Source organism: Battus philenor, unplaced genomic scaffold, assembly GCF_028537555.1.
Source record: "Battus philenor isolate CCGP_79_NKW_IND1 unplaced genomic scaffold, ilBatPhil1.0.hap1 SCAF_6, whole genome shotgun sequence".
NCBI classification, from domain to species: domain Eukaryota; kingdom Metazoa; phylum Arthropoda; class Insecta; order Lepidoptera; family Papilionidae; genus Battus; species Battus philenor.
This window is the reverse complement of record NW_027181726.1, coordinates 14,274,257-14,297,712: the sequence shown is the minus strand read 5'-3', so window position 1 is coordinate 14,297,712 and position 23,456 is coordinate 14,274,257. Positions and strand designations below refer to the sequence as shown.

Below are 23,456 nucleotides of genomic sequence, written 5' to 3'. Positions count from 1 at the left end.
AAGGAGGTTTGAATCTGCTGTTAACTACGGAGATTCAATGCGAACGGTATTGCTTCCCCTTCCTAGTGAACGCATCGGGCTATACTCCCCCTTTCACCTTCAAGAGGCGTCAATAGAACGTATTTACTAATCCCGTGATCAGTTTCCTCAACCATCACACACTCTGTTGAATCACTTGAAACACTGCAACCGAAGACCTCACAAGCGCTAAATCCACCTGGGACACATTACACCCAAATAAAATGCACCAAAGTCAAGCAACACATAGCCCACAAACCTCTTCGCTTTGAGGGCGGCCGCCCGCCCATCCCTCCGCGCACAGTGTGGGCGATCCTGGGTAGAATCCGAATCCTACCTTCGATCATGGGACACTTACACAAGTGTGTTTTCTTCTTTCGTGGGACCGCATTTATTCAGCAGACGAAATCCGGAAAATCATTTCATTTTAAATTCGTTGACCCTTCAGTTCCGCGAACTCAGTTCCGAATAAGCTGCGAAAATTAGCAGTATCAAAATATACAATACGTTATAACTTGTATACGATATTCAGTCCGAGAAGTGGCTATCTTATATAGCTCACATATAACGTCCACCTGTTGAATATTGAACCCGCTACCCTCATTTGTTGGGTTCTGTACTTAACAACAGTACTTAACCAGTGGTTAAGCCGAGTTATAAAGTTAAAACTAATTACAAGTAATTAGCCGTTATGATCATTTAAAAGCAAGCACTTTTTCTTAGTAACATAAATAATTTTAACTATTCAATTAATACTGGTTTGTCGGCAGGTGGTTCGGTGAAATAAAAAATAATGATAATGTATTGACGACACAGCTATTAGAAAATAGAGTCACCTGCCCAGCAATATGCGATACTTGTGATATAAATAACCTCTAGGATCTTCTAGATCCATGTTTTATAAATGCATAAATATAATCATTAAAAATATTTTTTTTTATTTTTTAAACAAATTTTCACTAAATATTGCAGCAAATATTAAACTTTTACGGAAATTTAATTAAGATGTTTTGGGTTTATGTACAGCTTTTAAAAAAATTGATATTTCCGATACCGGGAATCGAACCTGAGCCTCCTGGGTGAGAGCCAGGTATCCTAGCCACTAGACCATATCGGATTTAATGTAAGTGTTGTAATATGGTGTATTATTTAAACATGAATTTAGATTAATAAATAAAATTTAATATTTCAATACATAATTTAGTCGGAAAGAAACAGTTCTGTATAAAAGATAAAAGAGACATTTTTAATAATGTCAACATGGTTTATGCCTCTGTCTCTACCTCCCCCAAAGATATCTACAAGGGGATACCCCCTTGTAGATATCTTTGGATGAGGGGATATCTTTGGGGGAGGGGGATAGATACCATAATTACTACCCTGTGCAGGCGGGTTGGCGATCACAGTGTGATATAATAGTATGCAGAGGACGCTGCTATACATACTCTGGAAACTTGTCTGTGGCCAGTGGCAATCCTATATAATTAATGCACAAATTGTGAATTTTATATGATTATATTCCCGGGAATCGAACCCGCGACCTACGATCGCCAGTCTCAATCCTCTACCGCTGGGCTATCACTGCTCATCGATTATTCATGATTATTAAATCACTCATTTCCTGATTAAATATTTTACGAAATCATCAACGTCTTAATATTAGACAAAAATAAATATTAAAAATAAATACATTTAAAAAAACTTTTAAGTTAAACGGTTTTTTGATACCCATATTGTGGTGTTTGTGAAAAAATATGTACCTCGTCCGCCATATTGGAACGGCGTCCATCTTGAATTTTAAATTTTGACATAATCATCGTGTTTTACTAGAGTAGTCCTTTCATTTGATACCCATATAGAGGGGGTTTAGGAAAAATATGTAATCCGCCATTGTGTGTCGGCGGCCATCTTAGATTTATAATGTTATTGATTTTATTATATTGTATTGTCATCTAAATTAAATGTGTGTATCAAATTTCGGATCAATCTGACAACTGGAAAGGTGTTTAAATTTCAATTTCTAATTTTGACCCAAATAAACAAATTCCGTAGGGATCGAACTAAATAAAACCGTTTAATAAAACGTGTTACATCATCGTCATAATGATTCACTCTTTCGCAATACAACCTATTCTTCTCTGAAACGCGCTCCCTCTCGATATTAGGATGATCAGAAATCTACGATTTAAAGTGAAGGTTTGGAAGCTGTTGCTTGACTAGCTGACGGAATCATCACGATAATTTGATTTTATTATTTATTATATCTTTATAGATAGTATATGTAGATATTTAAATATATGTTATATATATTAGTATAGTTAGTATTAGCCATTAGTGTACTATTCTCTTTCTCATTTCAATTTTATACTCGTATCTCCATCTTTTATGTTTACCTATTTTCTCTACCTTCATTAATTTGTCTCTGCACTTCCCAAACGCTTAATTGGTAAAAAATGCCCTCAGAATTAAGTTATTTATACATACATTGTATAAGTGTTCAAGTAAATTAATTATTTCAGCTGTGGACCGTCCAATGTTAGGCATTGGTCTCTTCGTAGAATTACTTTGGGTCTTTCAAAGAGGCGTCTTTCGATGACATTAGTAAGATCGTCAGTCTACTATGTCGTGCCAGCTATCAGTTCTATGTGCTATATGGCCTGCATACTACCACCTATACTTGCCAATTCTCTGGACTATGTACTTTCTTTACTAATACAAAATACGGAACCCTAAAATTTTAAATTATTTTTTTATACGAAAAATAAAACGTCGCAATCAAATCGTTCCCTCGTATCTCAGAATCGTAATGACACGCCGTAATCCTGTAAAGTATAATCACGGATGTAAACATTGACAAAGATGTAATTGGGTTACTCGGTATTCGATTCGATTCTGTGAATTTGTAAATTTCAAGTCGGTTTATGCTTTTATTGGCCTGTTGTACAGTTTCTTTGGGCCCTTTCTGTTTTACTTTTTTTATAACGTCACCCGATTGAGATTGAAATTAACATGTGCTTTTTTCATTTTATTTACTTATACACTAATGCAATTATTTCTTATACCTTCATGATCACTGTGTCAAAATACCACCGGCGTCTAAACTTCTTTACAGTAAATAATGTCAAGGTCTTCCTAAGAAAACTTCTGTTCGGACCAGAAGATTACAGCCGAGCTCTTAGATTTTTTCAGACTTGCTTTGGCATAGGCATTTGCAGATTCCATGGGTGCGAGGGGGATGGGCGCTAAAGGCACTTATCCTAACACCTTTTATATTTAATGGAATCAGGCGTTACCTTGCGGAAGTCCATCCTAAGTAAGAAAAGGACCAAAATTTAGCCACTTCCGCACATGCAGTAGTAGTCGTGCAACGAAGTGCACCGTCCGTATGCAACAAACGATGCGAATTACACAACTGCCACCGTTAAACCACTCAACACGTGTTTCACCACCACGGGGTATCTTCTCTGCTAGCTAGCTCTATGACTCTGTGTTTGGCACTAATCGGTGTAACATAGTTCCTGAAGATGCGGAACACTTTGTTGCACGACTACCACTGCATGTGCGGACGTGGCTAAATATTGGTCCTTTTTTTACTAACACCTTTTCTAAGGTAACAAAGCTCGAGGACTTCCTAGGAAGCCTTCGTTGAAGCCGTACCATATTACAATTTCACTAGATTGGGAGGTTACATCGCTTCACTAAACGCTCCTTGCATACGTGAGAGCTCCATGGAGTGACCTGACTACTCCAGAGTTCCCAAGATGACTTTAGCTTAGCCTGCCATTTAATACTCAAGACTACGAAAGCCGAACTGAGACTTGGTCAGTTGCATGGCGAAAAGCGTTAGGCCATAGCTGAAGAAACTCCGGCAACGTTGCTATGTAAAATATCTACCCTTGTATATTCTTGTCGATTCTCACCGATGAGGACTGTTTATCTTTGACTGGCAATAGTTTTATATCTATAAAGTTACACAAAAGACATTAGCATAGCTGAGATAGCTGATATTTATGCTATTTATTAGTGTTATTTATGCTATTTGTTTAGATAAAGTTATTTTCGTATATCATAAAGTAAAGGGTGCCAATGATCGTTATATAACACATTTACATATATTCACTGCCTTTTATTGCTGTAACGTTTTTTTCTTTCCATTTTTGCATTCATTACAGATAAAAAGATTTTTGTGACATTTAGACTATTATGTAGCATTGTGAGTGAACAATTTGAGTTAAATAGCAGTGCGTTATAACCGCGATATATTATCATCATAGACAAGAATTTAAAAAAAAATGTTAATAAATAATTTCTAAGACACTCGAACTAAATATTTTACTAAGTACAAAATAGAAATCGAGAATGTTCAGCATTTCTTTTATGGCATATTTTTATTTACTTCTCCGATACAAAATGAAATCAATGTTACATCTCACGAATCCGATTCACGATCCAATAAAAATATTGCACGGAACTGAAATGCCGAATGTTCGATAAAATCGCGGCCATGTTTCTTTTTTTTGGCGCCAACGCGGCCGTTGTTTTTTTTTAATTTGATGCCACATTTATCGCAATCGCCGTGTTTATAATATCGCGCGTTAATTTAACATTAAAACGCTATCAGATATTTGGTAGTGAACGAGGTGTCGGATAAGAATATAATGAATTGAGTATTTCTTGAAAGAATTTCGCATAATAATAAATATGCGGGATCGTTTTGGCTACACGAAAATTAAAAAAAAAAGTTAAAACGACCACAAGGTTTAAAGTTACGGTTGAATCAATTTTATCATTTTCCTCCTTCATCGAAATAAAATTAAAAAGCCCGACGGTCTGTTAAACGGTCGAATGACTGCGTTACCGGTAACTCCAGTCTTCCTTGACAACATAAATACTATTCCGTTATAGACTATTCCGTTGATGTTCCACCGAGGTTCCACCTTGTGTGACGTCATACGCTGCGCTTGCCGGTCCCAGGTCTTAACACAACAACCTGAAGGAAATTCGTATACAATACATGTCATAAAATACCATCTCATAAAATCATCACAATAAAATAGCGACAAATTTATCTTATAATAATTATGTATTGTTTTACGTCTATCGTATTCGATATGACCATTGACCACTGATGAGACATAATCCTTCTTCAGAGTGTATATAGGGCCGGAATTAAATACGCTGAGATTTAATAGCGTAGTAACTTGTATAGTCAACATTAATATTTTTAGTACGAAATTTGTTGTTCCTTGACTTCTGTGTTAGGTGAAGACTTGTGATCCAGAAGTCAGATAGGCATAGACGGGATATCCAATGCTTATATTTCCTTATTTGATCTTCATTTTATCCAATAGACGCCCACTGAAGTCTAGGGCCTCCCCCTAAAATATACTTATATTACAGTATGATATCATAGCACAGTCCTGCCCATCCTCTGAAAAATTATTTATGTTTTAATAAGTAGACATTACGGATTCCATAAGTATTTCCTCAACGTATGTCTATGGTGTTAAAATTCGATATTTGCACCTGCTGGTGGCCAGACACAAAAATATAAAATTAATTATCATTCCTAAATCACTATAACCCACCTGTCGTTTTATGTTATTGAAATATATATACTTTTATCCCTTTTAAAGTAACCGCCAAATAAATGCAATGACAACGTTAACGAAATACCTGAGATTCGATTCATTGTGAATGTGGCGGTATAAGAAGCAAGTAACAGTGAAATCTCTCTATAACCCGATGAAGCTTTTTGGTCTGATCTGATTTCATTTGATCTGAACATCAGCTAATTTAACAGGATTTTTATGGACTATGCATTGAGAAGATATCGCCCTAAACCAGCTACGTGGGTTGCAAGCCTCGAGCGCCGTTCCCTGTCACTCTCCCAACATCCGGATCCGAAACCTTCGTTGTGGACCCATTTAATACTAAAAAGCTACTTATCTAATAATGTACATGTTTACACTTGACATAAAGTAATATATGTTACGTAACAGAGTGGTTGTATAAAACATTTTGCAACACAAAATCCGGTGTTGAGGTGTTATTTCGCTGGAGACGTTATTTGACATTATGATTGTTTATTGTATTATACAATAACAATAACGTCTTCCCGTATTCGCCATTCCAAAACACTTTAAGAACAATTTTGAATGAGAAAAACCGTAAAAAGTTACCCCGTAAATAATTTATGGTCGACCATTTCAAACAGCTCTTCAGGTTTTTATCTTTATTCGTGAATGGTATAAAATATGCGAAGGCACTTAATGGCCTTTTTATCGACTTGCTAGGGTTAACAAACGGTGGCCATGGCTTTTGTTTATAGTAATATTCCCTAATTATATCAAATTTTAAATTCGAGATCGTATTTTGCTAAGTTAGCAACTGTTTAAATAAGATGTAATAGATTGTGGAGCCAATTTTTTGCAACGATTTATAAAACCCAGCCATTATGGAGTGTCTAGGGAAACTACACTCATATGAAATTTATTAGAATACCAAAGAGGTAAAATAACGCAATAAATTTTCGAATTTCGTACTGGCCATTTATATCAATAACTCTTATGTTTGAAAACACTATTATTTATTTAGTACAAGCTTTTAAATTTATATGAATATATTAAAAAGTTATACAAAAGATTCTACTTTAAAACTACAATCATATACTTAATATTTTCGAATCTTTTTGTACTATATAATATATGTATATATATATGTAGAGAATGTAAATAATAAAAACATGAAAGATTTATATTAGGTATTATTTTTTTAATAATAAACTACTTTTCTTACTTTTATAACACTGATATGTATTTATGGGGTATATATAAATAATCTTGTAATTAATATATAACTGTGGTAAATATATTAATTTTAATTGTAGCGGGACGGTCTTCAAAAAGGTTTATAATGTTGTCGCCCTCGCTATGACGCAATTTCGCAAAAGCGCGCGCTTAAAGCTCTCGCGTGGAGTGGTGACGAATGTCTCTGCCACGGCGTGCATATAGATGGTTACGCTATTTAAATATGTGCATTTTGAAAAAGGTGCTATTATTTATACGCGAGGTATTTTATTTAAAAACGAAGTTCTACATGACGTGAATTATATTATTTATACTTATTTTGTTTTGATACTAACTGGATTCCATCTAAATGGCCACATGTTTACTTTTTCTGAATATGGTTGCACGAAATATGTAACGAAACTAAACAATTTCAACATTTATTTCGTTTTTATTTCACACATATTGATTTTAAGATGATAGTGGTAGCTTAGCGGTAGAAGACTGAGACATACAATCGTAGGTCAGCAGTTCAATTCCTGGGATGCAATCCTATACAGTTTATTTATGCATTAATTAATATTTACTCATAAATAATTTCCAGAGGATAGATAGCAGCGTCTTCTGTATACTACACTATGATTATTAACCCATTTACCAAACGTGAAGATTATGGTATACCTCCAATTAGGTATCTTTGAATCGAAACGACGAGTGTAACTAAATTGTATAAAAGACAAGAAGAGAAAACGGCAGATCTGTTTTATGATTTCCTTTTGAGTTTATTGCGTATACTTCTTATGTATTTACGCTCTTGGAATCTTCTTATTATTCTTTTAAGTTCTATGATGCAATTATAAGACATGTATAACCCCAATAGATATCTAATAGAATCAGGCGCTACCTCGCGGAAGTCAATCCTTACTAAGAAAGGAACTAATATATAGCTACTTCCCCTATGCAGTAGTAATCGTGCAATAAAGTGCACCGCTCGCCAGCCCGCTGGTAACAAAACAGTGCCAAACACAGAGTCAATTGACTCGGTGTTTGGCACTGGTCGGCCTAACATCTCCTGAGGATGCCCCTTGAAGGGGTGAAACAGGTGTAGCGTAGATTAACGGTTGTAGTTGTGTTTCGCATTGTTTACCGTACGCACATTTATTAGCGCACTGGCGGGCGGGAAGTAGCTGTATATTAGTTCCTATCTTAGCCCAATAGATATCTTTGAAGGACGTAGTTGCGATGAAACGATGAAAATTATTCGCTAGCGCCCCTCTAAATGTACCATGAAAAGACTCCACTATTCCTCATTAAAATGAACCTGATTAACAGTCATCGATACACAAACTAGTCGAGCACACCTTAAGCTACTTGATCAATTGCCGTTTCTAAGTCAGTAACTTATTAGATTATCCCTTCTTGCCCTAAATATAACGCGACGTCTTGTCGTTTCGTATGTTAAACGGTTTATTGCAAGCTAAATATGTTTAGTAGGTTTCACGTAGATGTTGAATAAAGGCTTTCACTCTAAGTATCTTAAAGTGCTTTTAATAAGATGATTAAGAAGCATGCACTTATATGTTAGAAATTATTTTCTTTAACACAAAGGATGAGGAACAACCAGGTTTTCAATACAATATAATGATAATAATATACTACCAATAGCCGCTGGAGTTTTTTGGTTCCAGTTTAAAGACCACGGACCCGCAGGCACATAAGACGTTCCACTTACAAGGTGGACAGCAGAACTTATTAAGTTGGGAGACGCTGTATGCAGGTCGCTTCCTACCTAATGGAAATCTAAAGAGGGATACTACGTCTAGCTGTGTTCTACAGCTAAAATGGTGGTGATGAATACGCTCTGTATCCTCTGAAACTAAACATGAATAGTAAAACTGAAAGAACGAAAACGAAACCGAAACCTCTTTTAAAGTGGCAAAGCTCAGGGATTCCCGGAGAAGCCTCGGGGACATACTGCTATTTCACCGGATTGGGTGTTTAACCATTAATAATAGTGAGGTATATGACGTAAGGCGAAGCAGCAATTTTTTTTTTAATTTTTAGCTTGAAGTGTGCCGCATTATTATGCCACCTGTACCGTCGTCTTCGATGTGACAATAATACTAAAAGTAGGACAGTCTTAGGTTCAAACTATTATGTATCGTCGAACATGTGTTTATATTTTTCGCTATTTATTCCTGCATTTTCTTACCGCAACGACGCAGGGGGCGCCACAAGTCCCCCCGTACTTATCTTCAGACATTTTCAAGTGGATTTTATGCAAAAGACCGCGTATTTTTACATATAAACATTATATCAATGTATTATTTACCTAATATATGTAATCATTAATTATAATTTTGATAGAGACAAGAAATATCAAGAAAACCGTTTACAATTGTAAAAGAAATAACCCTTAATAACTTTTATATGTAGAATGAAGTTTAAAAATATTGTCCTCTAATAAAACGATTACATATAACCGAAGGCAAAAATACCACAGTATAACATTCAATTGAATTGTCCGCTTTACCTGCTGCGCGTAATCACAGAGATTACGTAGAAAAGATTATTGCATGTAATTTTCTTTTGACCCCTACGGCTTACAACTGCCGCCTTTGTGTTGCCCGACCGAGTGTGCTTTGGATTTAATACCAGACTGTTACTAGGAGCCGTTACTTGCTATTCAGAAGTTTTAAATCCTCAGCACTGCAGTTAAAATACAAATATTCACATGTCTTTTGAACACACCCTTATAAACAGGATGATTGCGCATAGGTGTCAAAGTGACAACCAAAAATCTTTAAAGCATATACATCTATTTACAATCATCTTGTATAATATGACACTGAAATATGTAACATTTTTTATTGGAATGCGACGGAACAAAAATTTCTGGCAGAATAATGACACAGGAACAGATAGTAAATACAACTAAATTATTTTTAAATGTAGTCATTCGAACTTTAAAATCGATTTTATAAGTACGATATTTATTATTTCTAAAACAATCGATTCGGATAAGGTGTTATATAAATAATTGACTGTAGTTGAACTATGCATTTATCCATTTAAATATTTTACAGCAATAAATAATCACCCTATAGATAATGTTCATGTCTTCGCTTACGTTTGTAATCTCATATTGAAAGACAAATAGATACACAATTGTCATCCATTTTAAGAATGAGTCTACACTAATTTGTTTTATAAATCTCGTGTCATCAAATCAGTTGCTTCTTCTTCTGTTATTAAAACAATTTTAATGTTTTCATATCTATACGTATGATTGTTAAATCACGGCCTTTATCGAGGTCATAATAGAATTTAAGTTATTTTTTTTATACCAGTGACGAAATCATAATATCTTCGGAGACATTGAAATTTATTTAGTCATTTATCTAAATGATTCTCCACTTTGAATTACATTTATTGTGATCACGTGTGTACACCTAAAGAAGAATGTGAGAAGCGCCTAATTCTATAAAAAAAGAATCAAATTCAGCTCTGGTATTGTTATCTGTGCTCGCTACATCCCATACATCCCAATCTAAAAAGAGCCTATAATAAAATCAAACGTCTTTTTTGTGATTTTCACAAAGTCTGTATTGTCCTAATTTAAGTAACTAATGCCAATCTATATTGTCACATTAAAAATCTTTTATAACATTTTTTTTATTTTGTCACGTGATAATTCAGAGGCATTGGCACAATCTGATCGGTGCTAGACGCTAGTAGCCATTCTGCCTTTTATCTGAACGGATCAGAAATCTGCGAGATAATAAATTAAAAAAAAATCTACGACAGGTGCATCGCCTGACGTATTGTATTGACTGATTGATATCTTCAAAAGATATTTTACCTGAATCGATATCGGAGTTGGGAGAGTATGGGTTTGAGTCGTCGGTGAGTGTAGCATGGCGTCGAACCCATTTTAACCCTTTCAGGACCATAAGGTTACGGTACCTTATTTAATCAATTTAGCTAGATGTAATGAATTAATAGGCATCCTAAAAACATAATTTATACTAAAAATTCAAAAAAGTTTTACATTTTTTTTGGAAATTTATGGGACAAATATGTCCCTATGGTCGTTAAGGGTTACTTTCTACTTAAACTCTAAATTTTGGTTTACTTATTGGTAAGTCTGTTTTGTTGTAAATAATGTACATTTGTTACTTAGTGTACTTTTTTTTTACTTGTTTATGAATAATATAAATATAATAGGGCAAGTTGTTTGTGGTACTCGGCAAAACAATTCCTGTTGTTAGATGATTGGTTAATGATTAGATGGATTGTTTTTTTGAGACGTTGAAGGTTCAAATGATTTTTGCCGTTGAAGAGTCGTCGTTTCTTCAACCTCGACATCAAATACCCCTTGGTCATCATCCTGTACTAGAAGTCTTTGGTCTTCGTCATCAAGCACTAAGTCATCTTCCTCATCGCTATTGTCACCCACAAAAATTTGAAGAATTTTATTTTTTCGAAGTTCAAAAACTCTACGTCCCTTACGAAACATATTCTGAGAAAAATATGAATAAGAAAATGATAGTATTTTGGTATATCACCAGACCAAAAGTTAAGAAATTCCGTATAAAAAGTATCCCTTTACGCCGACAGGGACATCCGTGTCCCATAATCTTTATAACGATTTATCACAGAATACAACATAAATACATTACTACTGAATATTTAGAATAACAATTTACTTAACAGGTAATGATAATTTGACACTGTTAAAACTTGAAAAGCACTTTTACAATATCAATTATTTATTCCAAACAGCAGATCATTCGCGCTAAAAGAACTCTAACGTTCCGATGACGATAAACAATAAACGGTGTTAGTTATCCTATATTGCCAGTAAAAAATAATAAAAAGGTACTTTCCGAAATATTAAAACAAAAAAATAATTTACAATGGTTACGTAAATATTTAATTAATCCATGATTTTTGCTTGGGACACCGGCGTCCCCGTGGTCGTGAAAGGGTTAAAACGGATTCGGTGGTCGTTCGCCCGCCTGGAGACGTGACTGGGTGAGATGAGTTTTTTTTTTTTTACAAAATTTTCCTCTAACATAGTCAGAGCCTTTATTTACTAAATTACAATTTCTAGACGGTGGGGGGGGGGGGGGAAATCCTCATTGGACGCCTGGTAATGGAGGGCCCAGGCAGTGTCAGTCTTTTACTGTCTAAAACCCCCCACCGTCGGCTCTGTTACAATTAGTTTCCAATTATTTTGCTTATTTCGTAATATTCTTATAGTATTAATTCCAATTTACATGCTTAAGCTATTTACATGTTTTTATTAGTCTATTCTTATATATGAATTCTACGCTTAATACTATTTCCTATATGTCTATCCTTATACAATACAAAACTGAGTTTATGACGTGGTCAATATTTTCATGTCGACAAGATCGGATTGCTTTCGTAGTTAACCGTTTAAACTACCAGTTGGTTAATACGCGAAATGGCCTCAAGTAAATAAAATGACAATATTTCGCGGAAATTATCTGCGATATTCGGTAGGTCGTGGTAACAGGCATTACAATGAAGTTTACTATATGAATTACTCCTTTACCTCTTTGCATCGTTTCCCGCGCTACTTAGATGTAAATCTATAGGAAATTATCGCGTCCTGTTTGTCGGTATGTGGCGATGTGTGTCTCTTCGGCTACTATGGTATCAAGCTTGCTTCGGATATGATTAGACCAGCCAAAGCGCTGCCATTTTGTAGTCATCATTCATCATTTTCCGGTGATCAAAAGTATTTCTAAGTTATCATAAAACGTACAAAGGTTTCTAATTTTAAAGAGCTCAGTAAAAGGTATACTAAGTCAGTTTATCTAGTCCTAACCTTTTGTATATCTTTAATATTTACATATATACCATGTGGAGAAATTATAGTAGCAGAGGAACATCGCAGGCAGGCCGCATGGGAGAAGGAGATATATTTCCCGGGCGCTTAAGATTCAGTAGAGATCGCGGAATATCAAAGTCACGGTCGTTAAAAGACACTGGATGCATGCCGCTTTCGAACGGTTTTATTGGGAATCTATGGTTGAAACCTGTGCCCATCAGTGGACTTTTTAGAGTTGAAATAATGATGATGATTGTCTAAGATATGTTCGCTGCATTTATATATATATAGAAACCAACAGACTAAATAAGCTACCAAATAAAAAAATTAAAAAGGGTGAATATATAAATAAATAATCAAATAACCTTACTTAAATCATCAGCTGAGTCAAACAAAATAGTTCACATAGGTGATGGTCAACGTAGCGTAAATTTCTCACCGTGGGCACGTAATTCCGACATGGCATGACCAGCTAACATGTGGACCGTGAACGAAGTGGGCAGGTGGTCGCTTCCGGGATTCGACACCGCATATCGCGTTACATTTACCGTTGCTAGAGCAACAGATCCAGTGGCGTTTAGACGTTAGTTTCGTTTCTATTCGGTTAGTAACCGTTAATGTTTTGTCTCATATTACTATACCGCTTACTTAAGGCTCTATTCGAGGCTATATTTATCCTAACCTACTAAAATTTCCGTCATTTATAGTGCAGGACTGAAGGAACATTTATATATTGTTATTAATATAAAATACAAAATTGATCATTTTTCGTTAATAAAGAGATCGGCAAAGGAACGAAAGGTATCAACATAGCCTAGCAAATTTGTAAGAGGCATTTTACAGACCTCAGTGAAGAACAGATAGCCGGTGGGGCTTTATTGTTTCAGGAGTAATAATCACGGATCGGGATCGACTTCTTTTTTCATTGGCCCCGTTTTTGAGGTCTCTTGTTCAGCCCCTTTCAGGGGTGGACAGGGTCTATGTTTCCATGTTCATCTTTTCATTTGTTTAACTATTTTTTTATTCTCAGTTCTGAATTTCTTATTATCTATATCGCAATTAGTTTACCTTTATAATAGCTATTTTATCACTGTTGTTTATTATTTTAATTATTTTAATTATTCTTATTTTTTTATTGCTTTTTATGGTTTTACCTATTAATTTCAGTAGAATTTCAAAAAAGGTCTGACGACACTACACTCTATTCAGCAATAAGGCTTTGTTCTCCTCTTGTATTCTCTTTGCTAATCGACATTAGTATACTGCTCTTATTGGGTCAAATACGGGAGAGACGATGACCAGATGCACCAAAGCTTGTACATCCGATTCACAGATGCATTGGGAACTCTTCCTCGGTTTAAACCTATGCAGGTACTCAGAGAATATCGACTTTGTTATGGTGGTGGAAGATACTTGATGCAGGTTGTTGGAAATTAACTTCATTAAAAGTAATGTCTAATAATATATAATAATAAATTAGACCGTAAAAAATGACGTTCTACGCGTGGGATAATTATGATTTCAACTTGGCCAGTGAAAACCCTGTGTAAAATTTTGTATGTTAAAGTAAAATGATTAGTCCAGTCAAAGAGAACCATTTCACTATTTAAAAATTAATGTGCGTATTTATAGTTATGAAGAAAGAAATTTGTCACTAGAGAAAGTAATATGTCTAGTAATCAAAAAGTTATGGTAACGCATGAGTCTGTAGATGTAATAAGTAAAGCATTTTCACAGTGAAACAGAGCTGTATCAAGTTGTAAAGAAAACGTGTAACTTACGGCTCATAAGCCGTTTATAATATGCCATATTATGATAGTTAATAACAATACTTAGTAACCTGAGAAATATTGTTAATTAAATTCAACAATAATTGAATATTTCTCTTGTTTAAAAGTCAATGGCTCGATTGTTAAATCATAAACCGTTATAATGTCTTCTCCGGGAAGTTGTAAAGACATTTCTACATATTTAATTGAAACAGTAATATCGCCATAATTTCTGAAAAAAATATGGGACGTGAGTTCATTGAACTCTGACAATCGCGTACAATTACAATGAAAACATGTGATATCAGTACATAGGTAAAAATCTCTTGCAGTCTTCCAATTTACGAAATAGGAAATTTATGTTAGCAATGATACGTAGTTTTTTTATTATTGAACTACAACTAGTCAGTAACAATAAAGATTTGACAGCACTAATCTTTCAGCACTGATAGTAACTAATAAACACCAGACGATATAGTTAAGTTCACTGCATGTGGGAAGTGCAGGCCCGGGCAGGTTGGAGATTTTTGGGGGAGGCCTTGTTCTGGGCGTCCGTCGGGAGAGAAGAAAAAGAGAAAAGACCAGTAACCACGTATTCTGGGTTCGTTTATGCTATTCTAATGAAAGAACGTGAAACGTGGTCTTATATTACAGAACTTTTTTTCCTCAAGTAAAAAATAATAAAAACATACATAATAAATTTTCGAGGACGTGTTCATTGTTTATTTTATATTATTTAGATATACAATGAGTACAAATAATTTTAAACTACATTAAAACTTACTTTGTAAATAATAGCTCTGTTGTTTTCCTTTGTAAGCGACAGAGCAGTAAAAATTTACTTTATACAATATTGTATGAAAAAGATCAGACCACATGAAATTAAAAAAAAAGATTGAAGAGAAAAATGATCGCACATAAGAGAAAACTTAAGCCGCGTCTACCGGCTGTGTGATTAAAAATATTATTTCAAATTGAAAATCTGTTAAAAATACATTGAATTATTAAGGTGATTTATAAAAAAGAGCTGTGAAAGATATCGAGTGTTCCTAAGAGAAATATTCCTGAAAGTAACGAAAAGCATGGTCGTCCTAGCATCTCTTATCGATGAAGCCACCGTTAAGCCAGTTTCAGCTTTTCTAGATAAGTGTATAATGAGGAATATAATTAATTTTGTGCGGTCCGTTTACTTACGTCGCAAGTGGTTAATATGAATGAATTAGAAGTGGATGAACTATCAAGGTTGATAACACCGTCCCATATTTTGCATCAATGGCTTTGTTGCATGCTATCATTAGTTTGTTTTTCATTAATAGGTTATTGAGAGAAACAATTATGTATACAATTTCTAAAACAGGGGTGAGCAACCTTTTTTAATTAACATGCCAATTTAAATTTTAATTTTTTTCGACGGGTCACATATAATGTAACACTTATCAATAATTTACAGAGCTTTATTTTTAATAAACATTGCAAAAAGAAAATGTACAAATTGTAATTAAACAAGAGAAAAACGAACATACCTGAAAATTTTTAAGAGAAATTTGAAAACGTTTTTTTGATCCATGCGTAAAGTACGTGAGTAGCTTTTTAAGAATGTCAATATATGAGAAAAGTCGATAAAGTAAATTTAATTTTAGTAAGGCTTGGCGGGCAAAAACATGTTTAACGTTATTTAGCTCTGTTCTAGACCAATGAGAACGATTGTATCAAATTCTACTTATAAAGCATCTCAAAATTGGTAATGAAACAATTAAAGCAAACAACATTAATTCTCATTAAAGTTATATAAGACTTGCAACTTGCTCCTGCAGTGATACGTTTTCTATTGGTGAGAGGATTTAGAAATCTACTTGATCTAATTTAAACTAATTAGCATTTTTTGTCTTACCATCGTCAGTTTCAATAGACGCCCACGTAAGGCATTGGTCTACCAAAAAGTTGTCTTTAGGAGATGATGATTTTCAGTCAAGTTGGCGATCGTAGAGTGGTAATATGGTAAGCACGGGACACTGCTGTTCATCATTTGCTAACTTGTTTGTGAGTAATGGGCAATGTAGTAATGGCAATCTTGTATAATTTATTCATTAATATTTATAAATTAATGCACACTGTGAATTTTATAAAATGGTAAACTGGAAACCGAACCCGCGACCAACGATCCAAAGTCTCAGTCCTCTAATTCTAGGCTATCACTGCTTCTCTAAACACTATTGCCCTATTGGCAGATACCGCGGGCTTGACAAGCATGGGCGCTGATGTTCTTTTCAATGGCAAAGCTCGATGTTTTCATCAGAAGCATCGGCTCTGATTGCTATTCAAAGTTTATTACTGGATTGGGTGACTGAATGGCTTTTATATCGCTGGGTTGAACGCTACACGGAGGGATAAAAATACATAAATACATCGCAAACATTCGCAAAGTTAATTTTTTCAACTCTGCTGATTCTGTTAAAGCTTAACGTTTAAAAACGGTAGAAATTCTATAAGTTCAGAAATTGTGACTACACATAAAAATATTTAAAAAGCTGGCATCTTTAAAATTACAATGTTATAATAATAAGATTAAATATGTGAAATAATAAGTAAAAGATACTGACTATAATATGCCTACGTTAAGTTAAAAAAATACATAATTTATTTTTATTTACATAAAACAAAAGAAAACCAAACTTTTTTAATTTCAATTTATGCACTGGCCGCTTTAGCGTTACCGAGGACGAAAAATAAGTAACAAATCACCGCTTGAAAATTAACTTGTGTTATTGGTACTTGATCTATTTCAATACAAGTAATACACGAAACATAATTAAATAAATATATCAGAGTTGTCTCAATACATTGTGATTTCCAAGTACAGATCTCAGGTAAGCCTGTCTACCTTGTATCGTAACAAAGTTTCAACTAACGTTCAATCCACTAAGCCCTGATCAAGCAATTCTTGCTTTCGCTACTGAAGATCGGCTATTTGCGTCTTCGATTCCCAGAACAATTGCTTAGTCACGGTCTTACAGATCTATATTGTACGTGATCGTGTTACCAATGTTTTGTTTTGCACTAACCGTACTCCGCGGGCTTGTACTTACCTTTTAAAAATCAATACCTACCTATCTATTATATACAATGAGTTTGGTATAATCGACAAAAAATAACTTAAGTGATGTAGATATTTATTTAATATTCTTTATTGTACACGCTATTATACATTAAAATAGTTTCATAATAATATACAAAAAATACAAATGGCGGTGTTATCACACAAGGCAATCTCTTACAGACAACCATGGTATGGAAAAGGTAGAAGTACTAATAATGAAAAGTTACAATCTATCCCACTCTAATTTACATTACACATTTTCTATTCCATGCTTTTCTTAATTTATTAACTAATTTTGTATCTACATTTATAATATATGTTCATCCTGCCTATTTTTTAAAAAAATAGATAGCTCTGTGCCACAATATTTACCTCTGACTCTTATTAAAAAATTTTCATTCATTTAATGAATGAACTTCGCCATTACAAAAGTAGCAATAAGGGTAAAAAAATGCATATTTTATAATAATCACTTTATACAGAATGATTGGATATACAAATAATTCCGCTATCATGCAAGTTATAAAAAAGATAAATAAATATTTTACAATGATCTCTTAATACAGGGTGATTGAAAATAAATGTAAAAGTTTTAAAGTTTTTCGCTAATGATATATAAAATCACTTCTTCAAATCTTTTATTTATCTTTAATCAATCTACCTATATACTAGGGTGTAGCCACTGTCCGCTACCTTTATAATTATGTCATCGTTTGCGGTCTTTGTCATAGTCTTCCGTGCGATCTTTTGTGTCCTTTCTTCCATTTCAACGTGTATTTTCAATTGTTCTATGAAACATGTCGATACATGATACCCGTCACAAAAGTTTGATACGATCGATGTTGAGTTGTTGGCTTGTGGTTACGAATCTAGCGGTTTAGATAACCGTATGAATAAAGGGTAAGTTTCGGTTACCGGCGCATACTTACATATCGTATTCGATTTTTAAAAACTTACCCACATTCGAACAGACGTCAGTCTCGAATATTAACAGTAGATGATAGACTTAACTTACACGACATAAGGTTCTGGTTACAGTATGTATTTTAAACAGCGGTGAAGAATTGGTTTTTCTAATTTTACATTTTAATCCGTAGACTAATAAAAGTAGCAATAAACTGACCATATAGAATCTGGTGTAGTGACCACGACCCGACAAATGCAGCCTCGGACGTCCACGCTGAACGTGGATGGATGATCATGTTAATGGCATCGGAAGACATAGGCCGCTTTGAAATGGTCCTTTTGGAAATCTACGTAGTTCTATCTCCAGCAGTAGACGTCTTGTGTCGGAAGTAATTATATTGAAAAAACTGCAAATTTCATCGGTAATGCGACATTCCTACCGCAAATGTGTTCTCTTTTTATTCGAATATATATACACAAATTTACTGGTCAGCAGTGGTATCGGTAAGGATTCGAAATGATCTGTATATATAAATAAAATTGGAATGTCTGTTTGTAATATTAACACAAATAATTTTTACTGCATATATATATATATATATATATATATATATATATATATATATATATATATATATATATATGGTACATTTACAAAATTACATTTTATTTTTTTCTGTTTGTTCCGGCTATTCTCTGAAATAGTTGGACTCTGGTTAGCTGATATAATAAGTAGTAAGGGTACTTTTAAGAAAAATATTTAATGAAAAAAAAAAACAATAAATAGACAAAATATTTTTTATTAAATTGCAACCGGAAGAAGCTACGGGCATAGCTAGAATTCTTATTTAAATCAAACGTTGTGCGTTAATTATATAGGATTACCATTACTCACAAACAAGTCTCCAGAGGATGAGCAGTAGCATCCTCTACGTACCATAATACCACACTGTTGTCACCAACCCGTCTGCCAAGCGTAGCGATTATGGTATATCTCCATAAATATCTTTGGCAAATGGTTGTGCCTTTCAGTGGGCGTCTATGGGCTGAAACGAAAAAATATATGACGGCGACTGGTTACCACTGTCCAACCCTAAGTTAGGTATAAAATACATATAAGTTACTAAATCCGTCATTGCACAATATACCTATAACAACAAGTCGTCTTGTCTGTCTTCAAAAATTTTATTAAGATAAAATACTCGAATATACTTTGTATCCGAGTAGTCTTATTTGCAAAAGCAAGGAAAGTAAATAGTCAGGTGATAATAGATATGTTGGTTCACCACTTTCTAAGTACCTGCGCGGAATACGCCTCCAGATAAGGAAGCCGTCTGACTGACAGCGCAACTGTAAACCGGCATAGAGGAGTTAGAAAACAGAAATGATGTTATGAATATTCTACTATATTATCCTATGCTGCGCTTACAAGGGTAGTGGCCTTCTGTTACATAACAATATTACATAAAATATTAAACTTCTCCTGAGACTGGCCTTCTGGGCCTGCAAATTCGCATCAACCGGCTTGTGGTCGCCATTCAAAAACATTTTCACCACAATTGCTATCTGTTACACGAAAGATATAGCCAGCCATTGCCACTTCAAAAGATCAACACTTCGAGCTACGTCGGTGATGTTCTTCTGCGATGATTCCAATGTTGAATTACATTTTAATAATTGTAACGAAATAATCACAGTTGTCAAAATATTTCATGGAATTAGGCGTTATTTTGGAGAAGTCCATCCTATGTAAGAAAAAGACCAATATTTAGCCACTTCCGCACGTCCAGTGGTAGTCGTGCAACAAAGTGCACCGCCCGCTAGCACGCTAATAATTACGCATGCGGCAAACAATGCGAATTACACAACAACCACCGCTAAATCACTCAACATGTGTTTCACCCCTCCACAGGGCATCTTCAGGAGTTATGTTACACCGATTAGAGTCCTCTGTGTTTGGCACTAATCACTTGCACTTTGTTGCACGACTACCACTGCATGTGCGAAAGTGGCTAAATATTGGTCCTTTTCTTACTTAGTTGTCAAAATGCTTTCGCTTATCTGTCAATCCATCGGTCTACGCATGCGCAAAATCTAAATACGCGCGGCGTATGATTTGTAGGCGGTTGTCAAAACTGCGTCTCACGCCGAAAAATATCAAATATAATATAATAATGGCGAACAGCGTCAAGTGACATGTGTGTTGTTGTTTTGTGAATTTGTTTTGAATTATGACTCAATGTTTATTATTTACAAATTAGTGGTAAAAGTTTTATATAAAAATTATTTCATTCGCATGACAAATAATTTATTACGGCGTTCGTGTATCTGAAGTTGTACACTTTTAAAATAAACTGTCTATTTTTCATCCAAGCGTTTGAATTATTGTGCTCCAGATCCCTAGGTGTTCTCTCTAACATTATTATAATTTTTAGAATTTAACTTTGTTAATAATAACCTTTCAATTTTAATTAAAAGTAATTAAACTTTGAATATGTAGAATAAGATGTAATCGTAAATAATATAAAAAATATATTTCTTTATCGTAAAGATCGAGGCTGTCAGTTCTAGGTAATTGATCTCGATCGTCAGAGTGAAGCTTCGATCACGCCTGCTATCCATATAGGGTAGGCTGCGTGGGTAGAGTCGTAGGGCCTTGTTTCCGCGTTGAGCCGCGGGGTGTGAGTGGCAAGTCGGCACTTATACTGTCGCTATATTATCGCATCTTATTTTAACTTGTGTAAAGGTCAATTCGACACGTTTTGTTATGCACTCTACGATGGACTTTATTTGTTTTATTATAAAACCACACAGCCTACAAAGAGCGGGTTTAATACTATATAAGGCTTTATTTACAAGTCAAACTTTGAAAAAGGTTTTTTTTTTTTATTTATTAATATTTGTCAAAGTTATGTATAATATTAATTCACATATATAAGATTATATCCCGGGAATCGAAACCGCGACCTACGACCGCAAGTCTCGCTCTTCTACCACTGGGCTACCACAACTCACTAAGGTACACTACACAATACGTTCCTATGTTTAGCTGCGAGAAAATGCCAGTAAACATTAAGTCCGTCTAATACATGTTTTTGTGCAAACTTAGAATCAAAATAAATAAATAAACTTTGGTTATATTTTGAATAGGAATTATGAAAATGTTTTAATGAATAACAAACTGTTTTCTTTATCTGTAAGGACCGACGTCTTTAAATTATAAATTAATGTCAAAAAATCAAAGAAGAGATCAATCAAATAATTAAAATTATTTATATAAGACATCAATTAGAGCACGTTGCAATGCACCAACATTGCACTTAAGATCACTGAACTGTATTACTCTGACGTAGTACACAGCGCAATTAGCTGTTATTGTGGGGTAACCACACTTTTTGTTTTATTTAAGACATTTATTTTTGCCTACTTATAAATTGTGTTTAAAATTTAATGTCATTTATGGGGAAATATCATTTGAGTCCATAAACGTTCATTGCTAGACATGGCCTCCCTCAAAAATATCTACGCGACTTGGCGATCACACTTTATTATGGTACGCAGACGACGCTGTTGCCAATCCTCAAGAAACGTGTTTATAAACAGTTGCTATCTTATATAATTGATACATTAAGTATGAATTATGTAAGATAGTATCCCGGGAATCGAACCTGTGACTTAGATCGCTAAGCTACCACAGTTTATTACCAATGTTAAGTTCGTTATAATATTATCAAAGAGCCTAATTTAATATAAACTATAATAAAATTAAAGGCATTATTAAGTACTAAGGACTGTCAATACTTCGACAGCAAATTATGACTTCAAAATGGAAGGAAAACGTACCACAAAGTGCTAGTGGCATCTGTTGGTCTGACTAAATTCGTTCGTCACTTGATCTTCATGTTGCGCTCCAAGATGCAATAGATACGTACAGTATGCGCAGCATAATGAAGGTGGAGTTTACACCTGCTCCAGGAGATGTCGACCCTCAGCAATGAGAGATGGAAAAGAATAAAACGAAACTCTATCTTAATAATATTAATAAACTAAAAATACGTGGCTACGAGGTACTCCAATAAATTATTACCGAACGTCACGCCATCTAACCGTACAACAGCATTTAAACTTTTCTTTACATTACTTTTACAAAAATTCTTAATACAATCAGTAATATCTTTAGTAAATCCTGTGATTATCAATTTTATAACTGTCTTTCATAATATACCAACTGCTAAGCTATTTCAAGCTATTGTTTTTACAAAGAAGTAAAAACATATCATATATAAGTTGCTAAATGCAGGCAGTGCAAATCCGGTCATCGTGAAAATCTTTGAGGTGGACCTATAGGTCTACCTTGATTTGGGCGTCCATCAGCTGAAAAGAAGAAGAACATGTTATGTTCTATATTACTCTGGGACAGTTTCACATACGCCGTAAAGCATGGACACACGATTAGACCGTCGCGTCTCTCCAAAGATACTTGCGGTTACTATGACGCCGCGGCATTAGCGGGACTTCGCGGTTTTGATACTTTAATGTGGTGCACGTTATTTAAAGCGATATATCGGACCTAACGAAGCAGACGGTAACAAGTTATCCTAGAAAGGCAATGACGTGAATGTGAACGCACTTCCTGGACCATAGCTCAGCGCTTCCTCCGGCCGGAGTTTAGTTATCAATATCATTAACTTAAAATAAGTAATTTGCATAAATCAACTAAAGGAATTTAATTATAATTAATTAAATAATTTTTAGAAACTTCTTTATCAGTGGATTGATTACCTCGCTATAATCCGTACAAGAATGCAATTACAATGACATGATTATTTATATTCTCTTATATATCTCTATTAATATTCTCTTGTATTACCTACATAAATATATGTGTGCCGGTACATCAATATTTATGTGCCAGGTCCCAAAAGAGTTTCTTACGCCCTCATGTGCAAGATTTGTATATTTTATATTAAAGCGAAAGGGTTAAAATCGTATCACGTCAACTCTCGTATTGGCCA

At 34.4% G+C, this 23,456-nt stretch overlaps 1 protein-coding gene and 1 non-coding gene across 2 annotated transcripts in view; one reads left to right on the top strand and one right to left on the bottom strand.

Moving 5' to 3' along the window:
- The window catches only part of LOC137930620 (uncharacterized), a 490,177-nt gene that overhangs the window by 104,069 nt on the left and 362,652 nt on the right, over window positions 1–23,456 (top strand). The window lies entirely within an intron of this gene.
- Window positions 1,064–1,135, bottom strand: TRNAE-CUC (transfer RNA glutamic acid (anticodon CUC)). Its single transcript has one exon. It is a non-coding gene; the product is annotated as a tRNA-Glu (tRNA).